Genomic DNA, 17119 nt, shown 5'->3' with positions numbered 1-17119 from the left:
AAACTACGGAGCCACCCAAGGATCCTGAAAAGTCCATTTGTGGAGATGAGCTCCTGGACTCCCGTTAAGAAGACATGTTGTCAACCTCTAGATCCCTTACATGCCTGCACTTTTCGGCTTGCTGCTGCTGCAATCCACGCGTTTTAGATCTGCATAACTCCACCTCTTTAAACACAGCACCTTCACCCCCTGCTGTTCCCACCCGCCTCAACACCGTTGGAAGGGAGGAGAACCAATTAAGGCGGGGGGTGGGGTGGAACGAGCAGCTGTCTACCCTTAGCAGGAGGGCTCCTGATTACATACCTCTCCTGCTGCTGCTGCTGCTGGCTGTCCAGCAGCAGACTGAAGGTGGCTGCTGCTGTGCACAGGTATATAAAGGCTCAGAGCCTATTATGACACGCGCAGCCAGCGTTCCATTGCCACATTCCATCTACTGCAGGCAGGATACCTGGCTGGCTGAATGTCGCTGAGAAGCTCACAGAGACCGCCATAAGCAACAGTTTAACAGAATGCCACAGACTAATCAACCAAACTTTTTGGGTTGGGTTCCCTTTTATAGTCTGCAGGCATTAAATGAAAGAAGTCAGTGTTCCAGCAGAAGGAGACAACGTTTCAGAAAAGGCATTGTAGCAAACCAAAAAAGAAATTTTAAGCGCAGCAGAGTAACCAGCGCACATACCTGTTAGCTCAGGGGAGTTTAAAAGGCTGCTGTTGATAACAAGGGCATTTGCTAAATAGATGGTGTGTGTGCAACAATATACTGAAAGGTCAATTATATTGTGCAGCTTATCTCACCACCTGTAGTTATTTAGGTGAAAGCTCCAAAATGCTTGCCTAATATGTCTGTTTATCCAAAAGGAAGTAAAAAGGGAGAGCTAGAAAGATAGCATTGCATCATATTACATGGCAATGCAATGCACAGTTGCTGAAGTTGAACCAAAATGAGCTTGTAATCTGGCTTCTGCAACTTTGAACATGAAAAATCCAATGAGGAGAAGAAAAGCAAAGCCAAAGAGTCCATCCCAAAATCCGACAAACAAGCAAAATGAACAAAAAACATTGAATTCAATTCTTTCTGATTTTAGAAACTGCATTAAAGAAGGGGTGCACCGGTCCTGGAGATACTGCAATACCAGGTCAATGCGTGGAGTGGACAGAGCAAGCTCTTTTTCCATCTCCCTGTTCTAAAAATCCATTTAATATATGGTCCCCAGATAGGGGACGTATCAGATATTAAACTGATAAGAACAGATACTACACTTGATCTTAGCCAAAAGGCCGAGAAGCGATAACCAGAATTGGTTTCAACTACGGAGCCACCCAAGGATCCTGAAAAGTCCATTTGTGGAGATGAGCTCCTGGACTCCCGTTAAGAAGACATGTTGTCAACCTCTAGATCCCTTACATGCCTGCACTTTTCGGCTTGCTGCTGCTGCAATCCACGCGTTTTAGATCTGCATAACTCCACCTCTTTAAACACAGCACCTTCACCCCCTGCTGTTCCCACCCGCCTCAACACCGTTGGAAGGGAGGAGAACCAATTAAGGCGGGGGGTGGGGTGGAACGAGCAGCTGTCTACCCTTAGCAGGAGGGCTCCTGATTACATACCTCTCCTGCTGCTGCTGCTGCTGGCTGTCCAGCAGCAGACTGAAGGTGGCTGCTGCTGTGCACAGGTATATAAAGGCTCAGAGCCTATTATGACACGCGCAGCCAGCGTTCCATTGCCACATTCCATCTACTGCAGGCAGGATACCTGGCTGGCTGAATGTCGCTGAGAAGCTCACAGAGACCGCCATAAGCAACAGTTTAACAGAATGCCACAGACTAATCAACCAAACTTTTTGGGTTGGGTTCTCTTTTATAGTCTGCAGGCATTAAATGAAAGAAGTCAGTGTTCCAGCAGAAGGAGACAACGTTTCAGAAAAGGCATTGTAGCAAACCAAAAAAGAAATTTTAAGCGCAGCAGAGTAACCAGCGCACATACCTGTTAGCTCAGGTGAGTTTAAAAGGCTGCTGTTGATAACAAGGGCATTTGCTAAATAGATGGTGTGTGTGCAACAATATACTGAAAGGTCAATTATATTGTGCAGCTTATCTCACCACCTGTAGTTATTTAGGTGAAAGCTCCAAAATGCTTGCCTAATATGTCTGTTTATCCAAAAGGAAGTAAAAAGGGAGAGCTAGAAAGATAGCATTGCATCACATTACATGGCAATGCAATGCACAGTTGCTGAAGTTGAACCAAAATGAGCTTGTAATCTGGCTTCTGCAACTTTGAACATGAAAAATCCAATGAGGAGAAGAAAAGCAAAGCCAAAGAGTCCATCCCAAAATCCGACAAACAAGCAAAATGAACAAAAAACATTGAATTCAATTCTTTCTGATTTTAGAAACTGCATTAAAGAAGGGGTGCACCGGTCCTGGAGATACTGCAATACCAGGTCAATGCGTGGAGTGGACAGAGCAAGCTCTTTTTCCATCTCCCTGTTCTAAAAATCCATTTAATATATGGTCCCCAGATAGGGGACGTATCAGATATTAAACTGATAAGAACAGATACTACACTTGATCTTAGCCAAAAGGCCGAGAAGCGATAACCAGAATTGGTTTCAAACTACGGAGCCACCCAAGGATCCTGAAAAGTCCATTTGTGGAGATGAGCTCCTGGACTCCCGTTAAGAAGACATGTTGTCAACCTCTAGATCCCTTACATGCCTGCACTTTTCGGCTTGCTGCTGCTGCAATCCACGCGTTTTAGATCTGCATAACTCCACCTCTTTAAACACAGCAGCTTCACCCCCTGCTGTTCCCACCCGCCTCAACACCGTTGGAAGGGAGGAGAACCAATTAAGGCGGGGGGTGGGGTGGAACGAGCAGCTGTCTACCCTTAGCAGGAGGGCTCCTGATTACATACCTCTCCTGCTGCTGCTGCTGCTGGCTGTCCAGCAGCAGACTGAAGGTGGCTGCTGCTGTGCACAGGTATATAAAGGCTCAGAGCCTATTATGACACGCGCAGCCAGCGTTCCATTGCCACATTCCATCTACTGCAGGCAGGATACCTGGCTGGCTGAATGTCGCTGAGAAGCTCACAGAGACCGCCATAAGCAACAGTTTAACAGAATGCCACAGACTAATCAACCAAACTTTTTGGGTTGGGTTCTCTTTTATAGTCTGCAGGCATTAAATGAAAGAAGTCAGTGTTCCAGCAGAAGGAGACAACGTTTCAGAAAAGGCATTGTAGCAAACCAAAAAAGAAATTTTAAGCGCAGCAGAGTAACCAGCGCACATACCTGTTAGCTCAGGTGAGTTTAAAAGGCTGCTGTTGATAACAAGGGCATTTGCTAAATAGATGGTGTGTGTGCAACAATATACTGAAAGGTCAATTATATTGTGCAGCTTATCTCACCACCTGTAGTTATTTAGGTGAAAGCTCCAAAATGCTTGCCTAATATGTCTGTTTATCCAAAAGGAAGTAAAAAGGGAGAGCTAGAAAGATAGCATTGCATCACATTACATGGCAATGCAATGCACAGTTGCTGAAGTTGAACCAAAATGAGCTTGTAATCTGGCTTCTGCAACTTTGAACATGAAAAATCCAATGAGGAGAAGAAAAGCAAAGCCAAAGAGTCCATCCCAAAATCCGACAAACAAGCAAAATGAACAAAAAACATTGAATTCAATTCTTTCTGATTTTAGAAACTGCATTAAAGAAGGGGTGCACCGGTCCTGGAGATACTGCAATACCAGGTCAATGCGTGGAGTGGACAGAGCAAGCTCTTTTTCCATCTCCCTGTTCTAAAAATCCATTTAATATATGGTCCCCAGATAGGGGACGTATCAGATATTAAACTGATAAGAACAGATTTTTTTTTTTTTTTTTTTTTTAAACCATTCAGTTTAGTTTTTTAGCAAACAGTATGAATTTCTCCAAAATTTGCTACTTAAAACTTCTCATCATCATGGTTCTATTTATTCAGCAGTAGTATAAGACGAAATATAATCACAAGGGAACATCCTTTACGTAACACAAATGCAGAAACTTCAAGGAATCACAAAGAAAAAAATCACTGGTATTTGATAAGGTAATGCCACTTTTTAAATTTCCAAATCCCTTCGGCATCTGTGCCACCACCGCCTCTGCTGTCCAACTTATATATCAGGTATAGTCTTGAAAGAATAAGTCTAACACATTCATTCACTGATAAAGATTTCCTCTTGAAAAGTCCAAGGTTCCTTGCATCCCACAAACTCTCCATCACACAAGCCATTATCAACCATAAAATTCTATCTTTAGACCGACTACACGCACCAATTCCAAACATCGCCACACGCCAATCCACAAAATTCACGCCTGCTAAACCCTTACACAATCCACCTACACACTTCCACACACTGTACGCGTACTCACAATCCCACATAACATGCCTCACAGTCTCACAACCACCACATCCCACTCTCGGACACACATCTGTTCTTATCAACTCTCTTTTCTTCTGCACTTCTCTCACAGGTAAAATATTATGTAAAGTCATCCACACCACATCCTTCTGTTTGTTTGACATCCCATACGTATCTAACTTCTTCCATGCATCTGAAACCTCATTCCCTCTCAGCCCAACAATATTACACTCTACCTCATTTGCACTCATTCTTTTCACCACATTCTTGGTCATTCTAAAATCATTCATTCCCACACTCAACAAATCATGCTTTCTCACAAATTTCTCAATCACCTCATACCAAACAGGACACTTAAAGGCCACAGGCACACTCGCATCTCTCTTCCTCCAGCATAACCCATACAACATCCATCCAGCAGAATAATTAGCCATAAAAGCACCTTTATTGCCTTTACCCAGCAAAATAACCACAGTCTTAATATAATTAAGGCCTAAAAAAACTTCAATATTGGGAAAGGCCAGCCCACCATGCTGACAAGCCTTAAAAAGGCTCTCCCGCTTCAACTTCTCCATCTTACTACACCACAGGAATGTGAATACCAACTTCTCTATTCTCTTAATTTTCCTGTAAGGAGAAGGAAAAACAGTCGCCACATAAAGCAGGATAGGGAGAATCACTGCTTTGATAATTAATACCTTACCACGCAGAGTCAATTCTCTCATTCGCCAAAAATTCAATTTACGTTCAACCCGCATACCACACTCTTCCCAACTTTCATTCCCTTTTAAGTCATCATTAAATAATACGCCCAAAATCTTGATTGCACCCACTTCACACTTTACACCATCCATACGAATACTACTATCTCCAAAACATTTAAAACTACATTTATTCCAATTTACCCTAAAACCAGACGCACCAACAAAAAAATCCAAAAGCAATTTAATTCTACTCAAAGAAGCCATACTTTCACTCACAACCACAACATCATCCATATAACCTAACACTTTCACATGCTTACCACCACTACCAGGCACCAACAAACCTCTCATCATTTTATCCCGTCTAATCAAACATAACAATGGTTCTATTACACATACAAATAAGACGGGGGACATAGGACACCCCTGCCTTACTCCTGACCTAATCTTCACTTTGTCACACAGCCACCCATTAACCAAGAACTCACTTGACACACAATCATACAATGATTTTACACAATTCACAAATTCTCTAGGAAACCCCATTCTTTCCAGTACTTTAAACAGAAACACATGCGAAACCCTGTCAAACGCCTTCTCAAAATCAATAGCTAAAGTCATACATTTCTGCTTTCTATCCTTGCAATCCCCAATCATATCTCTCAACAATAACAAGTTATCACTCATACTTCTTCCAGGCACTGCACATACTTGGTCCTCCTCCACAACACTACCAATCACTTCACGCATACGATTTGCCAGTAACTTACTGTAGACCTTATAATCCGAATTCAGCAGTGTTATTGGTCTCCAGTTTTCCAAACGTTTCCTCTCACCCTTTTTATACACAAGCACAACCACTCCTTCTTTCATTGATTCACACAACCTACCATTCACCCACATATACTTACATACCTCAGTCAAATCTGTTCCCAAAACTTCCCATGCTTTCACATACAACTCTACAGGTATACCATCTTTCCCAGGAGTCTTACTCTTTTTAGCACTCCACACCACATTCTTCACTTCATCCAGAACTACATCCTCACACAACAGATCACGCTCCTCAGAATCAAGTTTTTTCTCCACACCATTCAGAACATATGACACAAGCCCAGAGTCAATCCATTTCTCATCATACAACTTGCTATAAAACCTATTCACTTCTTTCAGCACATCCTCACCCATACAGTTGGTTCCACTTTCATTCACAACTTCATTCATATCAGTCTTCCTACCATTCATTTTTTTAAAAAAGAACCTCGTACACTTCTCATTTTTCTCCAGGTGCTCAATTTTAGTACGATATATAATTTCCTTTCCTTTCTCATCCAACACACGCTTCAATTCATTCTTAGCCTCAGTAAGTTGATCAGACATCTCCAAACCACTTGCAACACACTTTCTCAACCAGTCAATCCGTCTATTAAGGTCATTAAACCTATTCCTATATCTGGCAGCTTTTCTATAGCCCCACTTTTTGAAGAAAGTTTTAAATTGCACTTTCACCCAGTCCCACCAGTCAAGAACACACACAAAATCCTTCTTACGCATTCTCCATCTTTCATACTTTACATTAAACTCATTCATCACCTCATCATCCTCTAACAGCCTTGCATTCAACTTCCATACCCCACCGCCATACACTTGGTCACCATTCGCACAAAACACGCCTCTCAAACATTCATGGTCCGAAAAAGGTACCTTTTGTTGAGAAAAATCCAAACATACCATATTTTTAGAAAATAACATTAAATCAATTCTGGAATGAATCTCACCACGGTCAGCATGGTATGTCGGCGGTGGTGGCATGCCAAGAACAATAACTGCTGCATCTAAAAAGGAAAAATCACAAATTAAATGGGACAATTTCTTTCCTGTTATGTCACACTTTCCTTCTGTGACACAATTAACGTCCCCAACAAAAATAGTGGGAGATTTCCCTGGAAGAAAAAAACTTAATTTTTCAAGAAGAGCAAGCCGCTCTTCCTTCCCTGTAGGGCAATATAAATTAATAATTCTGACCCGCCACCCTCTATAACTCAAAAATGCAATTAAACATCGGCCCACCTCCACCACAATATAACTATCAATAGAGATTTCTTTATTCCCAACTAATATCCCCACCCCATCATTTTTATTATGATTAGACCCTGACCAGATATGCTGTCCGTAAGGCCAGTCTTTGTCACAAGGAGCATCCTGAATCCCACACTCCTGAAGGCAAAAAACATCAGCACCTAAATGTTTCAGGTAGTCCAGAACAGTTGTTCTTCTGATTTTAGATCTGATCTGCCTTACATTTAGGGACACTACATCCCAACCAGATTGGCAAGACATTAATTAAAGAAAAGAAATACATGACTCAATGTTGATCACACCATACTCATCCATTATCATCAGACTGGGAAAGCACCCCAAAGGTGTTGATGCTCTCAGGAATGCCAAGGTAAGGAGCATCAGGGGAGAAGACATCCTGCGGGTAAATGCGGTCACTTGCAGGACTGTCGCACCCTCCGCTGGCAGGTGAGTACTCTCGTCTGGGTTTTTTATTGGCCAGTTCAGGAGTATCATCATCATCAAAAGACCTCCCAGAAGTAAAGTCTCCTTGGCCACCATCCCTGGCCACCTCTTCGTCTGTAGCACCCCAGGACAATGCAGGGGTTCGAGCAAGAGACACATCCATGTCACCCTCACCACATATTTCGGACTGATGAGGGAGGTCCATATCCAACCCGGAGATCTCCATACTTGGCCCAGCAGGGGCTGGAGGGTCCAACAGGGTCTGGGCCTCACCCACCAGATCTTCAACCTCAGGGGGCTCCGTCTCCTCATTGATCTCTGCAGTAGTCACCTGTGGGGTAACATCAGGGACAGTAGGCTTACCTTTGGTCACTTCGGAGAAGGACCTAGGCTTGACTTTAGCCTTACAATCCCGAATCACATGTCCTTCCTCCCCGCAGGCATCACATACCACCGGGTTGGAACAATCCTTCGCCAGATGACCGTACTTGTTGCACTTTCTACAGTTTGGCAATTGTTTGCAGAAATCCTGGATATGCCCGAACATGTTGCATCTCCTGCAGAACAATGGCGCCTCGGGAAAAAACAGATATCCAGAGTCTCTTCCAATTGTAAAGTTCAGGGGAGGATAGTGAATACCTCCAGGACCATGAGGGTCTATCCCAAACCTCACAAAGTATTTATACTTCCCAGTCCACAGCCCTTCTCCATTTAAGATTTTATGGGAGAATTGCACAAAAATGCAGTGTCTTCTCAGGAATGCAGTGATATCATCCCGGGAGATAAAGGGGTTGTGCATGAATACTACCACCGGGATATCCCCCTTAGAGTAGAGTACAGTGAAGATAAGTCCATCCAGCTGAGGGTGCTCTGAAAGGACTTGAAGAGTTTTGAAAAGGTTTTGGCAAGCCGCCATAGAAGAAAGCACCAAGACGTACCTATGCTCCCTTCTGAACTCCTGCAAACAGATGATCTCCGACTTCTGGATCTTCAGGATTTCATAGAAAATGGCGTTGACCAGGTATGACAACGAGAAATGGTCCTTCTTCTCCTCAGAGACCTCGATACGGAAAGCATTCTTGACCCGGGGATCCCCGGTCCCAGCAAAGCGAAGCTTGACACCCATGGTCGCTTCAGGAATCGCCTTCTCGTTTCCTCCTCACTCTCCCCCTATAGCAGCATCCAGCTTAAGCCACCGAAGTGGCGATGCTGGAAGGCCGAGGGCTAGTACACAAGGAACCTCTTGTCCAAACACTAGGTCTGAGCCAAAAGGCCGAGAAGCGATAACCAGAATTGGTTTCAAACTACGGAGCCACCCAAGGATCCTGAAAAGTCCATTTGTGGAGATGAGCTCCTGGACTCCCGTTAAGAAGACATGTTGTCAACCTCTAGATCCCTTACATGCCTGCACTTTTCGGCTTGCTGCTGCTGCAATCCACGCGTTTTAGATCTGCATAACTCCACCTCTTTAAACACAGCACCTTCACCCCCTGCTGTTCCCACCCGCCTCAACACCGTTGGAAGGGAGGAGAACCAATTAAGGCGGGGGGTGGGGTGGAACGAGCAGCTGTCTACCCTTAGCAGGAGGGCTCCTGATTACATACCTCTCCTGCTGCTGCTGCTGCTGGCTGTCCAGCAGCAGACTGAAGGTGGCTGCTGCTGTGCACAGGTATATAAAGGCTCAGAGCCTATTATGACACGCGCAGCCAGCGTTCCATTGCCACATTCCATCTACTGCAGGCAGGATACCTGGCTGGCTGAATGTCGCTGAGAAGCTCACAGAGACCGCCATAAGCAACAGTTTAACAGAATGCCACAGACTAATCAACCAAACTTTTTGGGTTGGGTTCTCTTTTATAGTCTGCAGGCATTAAATGAAAGAAGTCAGTGTTCCAGCAGAAGGAGACAACGTTTCAGAAAAGGCATTGTAGCAAACCAAAAAAGAAATTTTAAGCGCAGCAGAGTAACCAGCGCACATACCTGTTAGCTCAGGTGAGTTTAAAAGGCTGCTGTTGATAACAAGGGCATTTGCTAAATAGATGGTGTGTGTGCAACAATATACTGAAAGGTCAATTATATTGTGCAGCTTATCTCACCACCTGTAGTTATTTAGGTGAAAGCTCCAAAATGCTTGCCTAATATGTCTGTTTATCCAAAAGGAAGTAAAAAGGGAGAGCTAGAAAGATAGCATTGCATCACATTACATGGCAATGCAATGCACAGTTGCTGAAGTTGAACCAAAATGAGCTTGTAATCTGGCTTCTGCAACTTTGAACATGAAAAATCCAATGAGGAGAAGAAAAGCAAAGCCAAAGAGTCCATCCCAAAATCCGACAAACAAGCAAAATGAACAAAAAACATTGAATTCAATTCTTTCTGATTTTAGAAACTGCATTAAAGAAGGGGTGCACCGGTCCTGGAGATACTGCAATACCAGGTCAATGCGTGGAGTGGACAGAGCAAGCTCTTTTTCCATCTCCCTGTTCTAAAAATCCATTTAATATATGGTCCCCAGATAGGGGACGTATCAGATATTAAACTGATAAGAACAGATTTTTTTGATTGAAGCTGCATCCAAGGCACTGAAAAATGTGACCGAAGTCACACCAAAACAGCGCACGAGGCGAGGATTCATGTGGACCCTTCCCGGAGGAGAGGGTCCCCAATAAACCATCCCCATCCCTCTGAGCCAGAAGGCCACAGCGAGGGTCAGGGATCTCCGATGCTCTCCCTAGCCGAAGCCGGAGAAGAGCCGTTTTCGTGCTCCCAGCTTCCATCTAGGCTGCCACCCTAGTGGAGCTGGAGCCTGTGTTGGTTTCTCAGCCCAAAGCTGACCGGACCTCCGACCGGGTTTATAAAAATTCCCCTTCATAGCCCGGAGGCCAGGAATAGGGGGGGTTGCTCAGAAAGTATGATTGGCAAAGGTGCGGCGTGCTACGAAGCCAAGTCTTTCTGGGGTTCCCAGTCCCAGTAAGCTTGGACTCCCACCAGGGCGCCTACTCCTGGGGCACATTGCTCCAAAGCCCTCACACTTACCCAGCCAAGTGACTTCGATCCTGGAGGGCCATGTTTTCCATCAGATAACTCTATGAGCCACCTGGCGTACTAACAAGTGCACCAAACCAGTGTGTAATATGCATCAATTTACTAGGGCAGCCCAAGGACAAAACTGCCTTTTCAAAAGATACTACACTTGATCTTAGCCAAAAGGCCGAGAAGCGATAACCAGAATTGGTTTCAAACTACGGAGCCACCCAAGGATCCTGAAAAGTCCATTTGTGGAGATGAGCTCCTGGACTCCCGTTAAGAAGACATGTTGTCAACCTCTAGATCCCTTACATGCCTGCACTTTTCGGCTTGCTGCTGCTGCAATCCACGCGTTTTAGATCTGCATAACTCCACCTCTTTAAACACAGCACCTTCACCCCCTGCTGTTCCCACCCGCCTCAACACCGTTGGAAGGGAGGAGAACCAATTAAGGCGGGGGGTGGGGTGGAACGAGCAGCTGTCTACCCTTAGCAGGAGGGCTCCTGATTACATACCTCTCCTGCTGCTGCTGCTGCTGGCTGTCCAGCAGCAGACTGAAGGTGGCTGCTGCTGTGCACAGGTATATAAAGGCTCAGAGCCTATTATGACACGCGCAGCCAGCGTTCCATTGCCACATTCCATCTACTGCAGGCAGGATACCTGGCTGGCTGAATGTCGCTGAGAAGCTCACAGAGACCGCCATAAGCAACAGTTTAACAGAATGCCACAGACTAATCAACCAAACTTTTTGGGTTGGGTTCTCTTTTATAGTCTGCAGGCATTAAATGAAAGAAGTCAGTGTCCCAGCAGAAGGAGACAACGTTTCAGAAAAGGCATTGTAGCAAACCAAAAAAGAAATTTTAAGCGCAGCAGAGTAACCAGCGCACATACCTGTTAGCTCAGGTGAGTTTAAAAGGCTGCTGTTGATAACAAGGGCATTTGCTAAATAGATGGTGTGTGTGCAACAATATACTGAAAGGTCAATTATATTGTGCAGCTTATCTCACCACCTGTAGTTATTTAGGTGAAAGCTCCAAAATGCTTGCCTAATATGTCTGTTTATCCAAAAGGAAGTAAAAAGGGAGAGCTAGAAAGATAGCATTGCATCACATTACATGGCAATGCAATGCACAGTTGCTGAAGTTGAACCAAAATGAGCTTGTAATCTGGCTTCTGCAACTTTGAACATGAAAAATCCAATGAGGAGAAGAAAAGCAAAGCCAAAGAGTCCATCCCAAAATCCGACAAACAAGCAAAATGAACAAAAAACATTGAATTCAATTCTTTCTGATTTTAGAAACTGCATTAAAGAAGGGGTGCACCGGTCCTGGAGATACTGCAATACCAGGTCAATGCGTGGAGTGGACAGAGCAAGCTCTTTTTCCATCTCCCTGTTCTAAAAATCCATTTAATATATGGTCCCCAGATAGGGGACGTATCAGATATTAAACTGATAAGAACAGATACTACACTTGATCTTAGCCAAAAGGCCGAGAAGCGATAACCAGAATTGGTTTCAAACTACGGAGCCACCCAAGGATCCTGAAAAGTCCATTTGTGGAGATGAGCTCCTGGACTCCCGTTAAGAAGACATGTTGTCAACCTCTAGATCCCTTACATGCCTGCACTTTTCGGCTTGCTGCTGCTGCAATCCACGCGTTTTAGATCTGCATAACTCCACCTCTTTAAACACAGCACCTTCACCCCCTGCTGTTCCCACCCGCCTCAACACCGTTGGAAGGGAGGAGAACCAATTAAGGCGGGGGGTGGGGTGGAACGAGCAGCTGTCTACCCTTAGCAGGAGGGCTCCTGATTACATACCTCTCCTGCTGCTGCTGCTGCTGGCTGTCCAGCAGCAGACTGAAGGTGGCTGCTGCTGTGCACAGGTATATAATGGCTCAGAGCCTATTATGACACGCGCAGCCAGCGTTCCATTGCCACATTCCATCTACTGCAGGCAGGATACCTGGCTGGCTGAATGTCGCTGAGAAGCTCACAGAGACCGCCATAAGCAACAGTTTAACAGAATGCCACAGACTAATCAACCAAACTTTTTGGGTTGGGTTCTCTTTTATAGTCTGCAGGCATTAAATGAAAGAAGTCAGTGTTCCAGCAGAAGGAGACAACGTTTCAGAAAAGGCATTGTAGCAAACCAAAAAAGAAATTTTAAGCGCAGCAGAGTAACCAGCGCACATACCTGTTAGCTCAGGTGAGTTTAAAAGGCTGCTGTTGATAACAAGGGCATTTGCTAAATAGATGGTGTGTGTGCAACAATATACTGAAAGGTCAATTATATTGTGCAGCTTATCTCACCGCCTGTAGTTATTTAGGTGAAAGCTCCAAAATGCTTGCCTAATATGTCTGTTTATCCAAAAGGAAGTAAAAAGGGAGAGCTAGAAAGATAGCATTGCATCACATTACATGGCAATGCAATGCACAGTTGCTGAAGTTGAACCAAAATGAGCTTGTAATCTGGCTTCTGCAACTTTGAACATGAAAAATCCAATGAGGAGAAGAAAAGCAAAGCCAAAGAGTCCATCCCAAAATCCGACAAACAAGCAAAATGAACAAAAAACATTGAATTCAATTCTTTCTGATTTTAGAAACTGCATTAAAGAAGGGGTGCACCGGTCCTGGAGATACTGCAATACCAGGTCAATGCGTGGAGTGGACAGAGCAAGCTCTTTTTCCATCTCCCTGTTCTAAAAATCCATTTAATATATGGTCCCCAGATAGGGGACGTATCAGATATTAAACTGATAAGAACAGATACTACACTTGATCTTAGCCAAAAGGCCGAGAAGCGATAACCAGAATTGGTTTCAAACTATGGAGCCACCCAAGGATCCTGAAAAGTCCATTTGTGGAGATGAGCTCCTGGACTCCCGTTAAGAAGACATGTTGTCAACCTCTAGATCCCTTACATGCCTGCACTTTTCGGCTTGCTGCTGCTGCAATCCACGCGTTTTAGATCTGCATAACTCCACCTCTTTAAACACAGCACCTTCACCCCCTGCTGTTCCCACCCGCCTCAACACCGTTGGAAGGGAGGAGAACCAATTAAGGCGGGGGGTGGGGTGGAATGAGCAGCTGTCTACCCTTAGCAGGAGGGCTCCTGATTACATACCTCTCCTGCTGCTGCTGCTGGCTGTCCAGCAGCAGACTGAAGGTGGCTGCTGCTGTGCACAGGTATATAAAGGCTCAGAGCCTATTATGACACGCGCAGCCAGCGTTCCATTGCCACATTCCATCTACTGCAGGCAGGATACCTGGCTGGCTGAATGTCGCTGAGAAGCTCACAGAGACCGCCATAAGCAACAGTTTAACAGAATGCCACAGACTAATCAACCAAACTTTTTGGGTTGGGTTCTCTTTTATAGTCTGCAGGCATTAAATGAAAGAAGTCAGTGTTCCAGCAGAAGGAGACAACGTTTCAGAAAAGGCATTGTAGCAAACCAAAAAAGAAATTTTAAGCGCAGCAGAGTAACCAGCGCACATACCTGTTAGCTCAGGTGAGTTTAAAAGGCTGCTGTTGATAACAAGGGCATTTGCTAAATAGATGGTGTGTGTGCAACAATATACTGAAAGGTCAATTATATTGTGCAGCTTATCTCACCGCCTGTAGTTATTTAGGTGAAAGCTCCAAAATGCTTGCCTAATATGTCTGTTTATCCAAAAGGAAGTAAAAAGGGAGAGCTAGAAAGATAGCATTGCATCACATTACATGGCAATGCAATGCACAGTTGCTGAAGTTGAACCAAAATGAGCTTGTAATCTGGCTTCTGCAACTTTGAACATGAAAAATCCAATGAGGAGAAGAAAAGCAAAGCCAAAGAGTCCATCCCAAAATCCGACAAACAAGCAAAATGAACAAAAAACATTGAATTCAATTCTTTCTGATTTTAGAAACTGCATTAAAGAAGGGGTGCACCGGTCCTGGAGATACTGCAATACCAGGTCAATGCGTGGAGTGGACAGAGCAAGCTCTTTTTCCATCTCCCTGTTCTAAAAATCCATTTAATATATGGTCCCCAGATAGGGGACGTATCAGATATTAAACTGATAAGAACAGATACTACACTTGATCTTAGCCAAAAGGCCGAGAAGCGATAACCAGAATTGGTTTCAAACTATGGAGCCACCCAAGGATCCTGAAAAGTCCATTTGTGGAGATGAGCTCCTGGACTCCCGTTAAGAAGACATGTTGTCAACCTCTAGATCCCTTACATGCCTGCACTTTTCGGCTTGCTGCTGCTGCAATCCACGCGTTTTAGATCTGCATAACTCCACCTCTTTAAACACAGCACCTTCACCCCCTGCTGTTCCCACCCGCCTCAACACCGTTGGAAGGGAGGAGAACCAATTAAGGCGGGGGGTGGGGTGGAATGAGCAGCTGTCTACCCTTAGCAGGAGGGCTCCTGATTACATACCTCTCCTGCTGCTGCTGCTGGCTGTCCAGCAGCAGACTGAAGGTGGCTGCTGCTGTGCACAGGTATATAAAGGCTCAGAGCCTATTATGACACGCGCAGCCAGCGTTCCATTGCCACATTCCATCTACTGCAGGCAGGATACCTGGCTGGCTGAATGTCGCTGAGAAGCTCACAGAGACCGCCATAAGCATCAGTTTAACAGAATGCCACAGACTAATCAACCAAACTTTTTGGGTTGGGTTCTCTTTTATAGTCTGCAGGCATTAAATGAAAGAAGTCAGTGTTCCAGCAGAAGGAGACAACGTTTCAGAAAAGGCATTGTAGCAAACCAAAAAAGAAATTTTAAGCGCAGCAGAGTAACCAGCGCACATACCTGTTAGCTCAGGTGAGTTTAAAAGGCTGCTGTTGATAACAAGGGCATTTGCTAAATAGATGGTGTGTGTGCAACAATATACTGAAAGGTCAATTATATTGTGCAGCTTATCTCACCACCTGTAGTTATTTAGGTGAAAGCTCCAAAATACTTGCCTAATATGTCTGTTTATCCAAAAGGAAGTAAAAAGGGAGAGCTAGAAAGATAGCATTGCATCACATTACATGGCAATGCAATGCACAGTTGCTGAAGTTGAACCAAAATGAGCTTGTAATCTGGCTTCTGCAACTTTGAACATGAAAAATCCAATGAGGAGAAGAAAAGCAAAGCCAAAGAGTCCATCCCAAAATCCGACAAACAAGCAAAATTGTAACATACCTGGCGGCGTCCTTGCATGGTGGTCCATCTCCCACTGTGCAAGAGCGCGCACTTGATCTCCAGTCCAGAATGTCTCTCTGGCTTCCCTCCTTGCTGTCTGTTTGTCTGTTTTGGCTGCATAGGGCGACACCCGCTGAACTTCCTGTTTCTTGTACCTGCTGTGGACACGCCCCTGTTGCACCTTCAGCCTATTGCTGTCCATCTTTGGGTATTTATACCACCTTCTTCCTCAAGATGGCGCCTGAGCATTGTGTCCTGTCAGTCGGCTTTTTGTCTCTGACATGCCAGGTCCTATCCTGTTTTCCTGCCTGTTTTCCAGTTCTGTGTCTGAACTGTGGTCTGTTTTTGTGAACACGCTTCTTGCCTGTTCTTTCGCCTTCTAGGGGCCGTATTCCTAGATCTGCCTGTCTGTGCCTTGCGGTATCTGTTCCCGTCTGAACAGAGTCCTGTTTGTGTCCCTGCCTTGTGGTATCTGTTCCTGTCTGAACTGAGTCCTGTCTATTTCTCCTGTCTTGCAGTATCTGTTCCCGTGTCTGAACTGAGTCCTGTCTATGTCTCCTGCCTTGTGGTATCAGTTCCCGTGTCTGAACTGAGTCCTGTCTGTGTACTCTTGCCTGCTGCCTTTCCTGGAGGCTGTATTTCCAGGCCTGTCTGAACACGCTCCTAGCCTGTTCCTCCCGCCTTCTAGGGGCCGATTACCTAGATCCGTTCCTGTATCTTGTCTGTCCTGTCTGAACACGCTCCTTGCCTGTTCGTCCCGCCTCTCTGGGGGCCGTATTCCCAGACGCGCTCCTGTATCCCGCTGCAGTGTCGGTCTCTTCCGTACACTCAGTTCCAGTCTGAACTCTCTCCTATCCTTTACCTGTTTTGCCTCTGTCTGTTCCTTTCCTTTTTCTGCAGAGTCTGAACTCGTACCTAACTCCTGCTTGTTGTCTCTGTACTCCCGTTTGTGAGTTTGTGGTCCCCTCGCTACTTCACTGCAAGTACCCTGTGGGTATCTGGCTCTGCCTTTCCCTTCCTGTCTGTTCCGTGTGAACAGAGCCCTGTCCGTCCTGCTCTGACTCCTTGCTCACTGCTCCGGCAGTCCTGTCCTGCCCTGCTTCTGCCCGCTGCTCCGGCAGTCCTGTCCTGCCCTGCTTCTGCCCGCTGCTCCGGCAGTCCTGTCCTGCCCTGCTTCTGCCCGCTGCTCCGGCAGTCCTGTCCTGCCCTGCTTCTGCCCGCTGCTCCGGCAGTCCTGTCCTGCCCTGCTTCTGCCCGCTGCTCTGGCAGTCCTGTCCTGCCCTGCT

General features: G+C 45.4%; 6 non-coding genes and 2 pseudogenes across 6 annotated transcripts; all 8 read right to left on the bottom strand.

The window, feature by feature from the left end:
- Positions 1-1099: 1099 nt before the first annotated feature.
- On the bottom strand, positions 1100-1290 carry LOC141208060 (U2 spliceosomal RNA). The gene has a single exon (XR_012278330.1). It is a non-coding gene; the product is annotated as a U2 spliceosomal RNA (small nuclear RNA).
- A 1114-nt stretch (positions 1291-2404) lies between these two features.
- Positions 2405-2595, bottom strand: LOC141208059 (U2 spliceosomal RNA). Its single transcript, XR_012278329.1, has one exon. It is a non-coding gene; the product is annotated as a U2 spliceosomal RNA (small nuclear RNA).
- Positions 2596-3710: 1115 nt separating this feature from the next.
- Positions 3711-3919, bottom strand: LOC141208175 (U2 spliceosomal RNA; annotated as a pseudogene).
- Positions 3920-10025: 6106 nt separating this feature from the next.
- On the bottom strand, positions 10026-10208 carry LOC141208145 (U2 spliceosomal RNA). The gene has a single exon (XR_012278411.1). It is a non-coding gene; the product is annotated as a U2 spliceosomal RNA (small nuclear RNA).
- Positions 10209-10732: 524 nt separating this feature from the next.
- LOC141208200 (U2 spliceosomal RNA) lies at positions 10733-10848 on the bottom strand (annotated as a pseudogene).
- Positions 10849-11963: 1115 nt separating this feature from the next.
- LOC141208057 (U2 spliceosomal RNA) lies at positions 11964-12154 on the bottom strand. Its single transcript, XR_012278327.1, has one exon. It is a non-coding gene; the product is annotated as a U2 spliceosomal RNA (small nuclear RNA).
- Positions 12155-13269: 1115 nt separating this feature from the next.
- On the bottom strand, positions 13270-13460 carry LOC141208056 (U2 spliceosomal RNA). The gene has a single exon (XR_012278326.1). It is a non-coding gene; the product is annotated as a U2 spliceosomal RNA (small nuclear RNA).
- Positions 13461-14572: 1112 nt separating this feature from the next.
- LOC141208055 (U2 spliceosomal RNA) lies at positions 14573-14763 on the bottom strand. Its single transcript, XR_012278325.1, has one exon. It is a non-coding gene; the product is annotated as a U2 spliceosomal RNA (small nuclear RNA).
- Positions 14764-17119: the final 2356 nt, after the last annotated feature.

This window comes from Phyllobates terribilis, unplaced genomic scaffold, assembly GCF_046119375.1.
Source record: "Phyllobates terribilis strain yellow unplaced genomic scaffold, ASM4611937v1 Scaffold_168__1_contigs__length_4147262, whole genome shotgun sequence".
NCBI classification, from domain to species: domain Eukaryota; kingdom Metazoa; phylum Chordata; class Amphibia; order Anura; family Dendrobatidae; genus Phyllobates; species Phyllobates terribilis.
The sequence above is the reverse complement of the archived record's forward strand: the minus strand, read 5'-3'. Positions and strand labels throughout refer to the sequence as shown.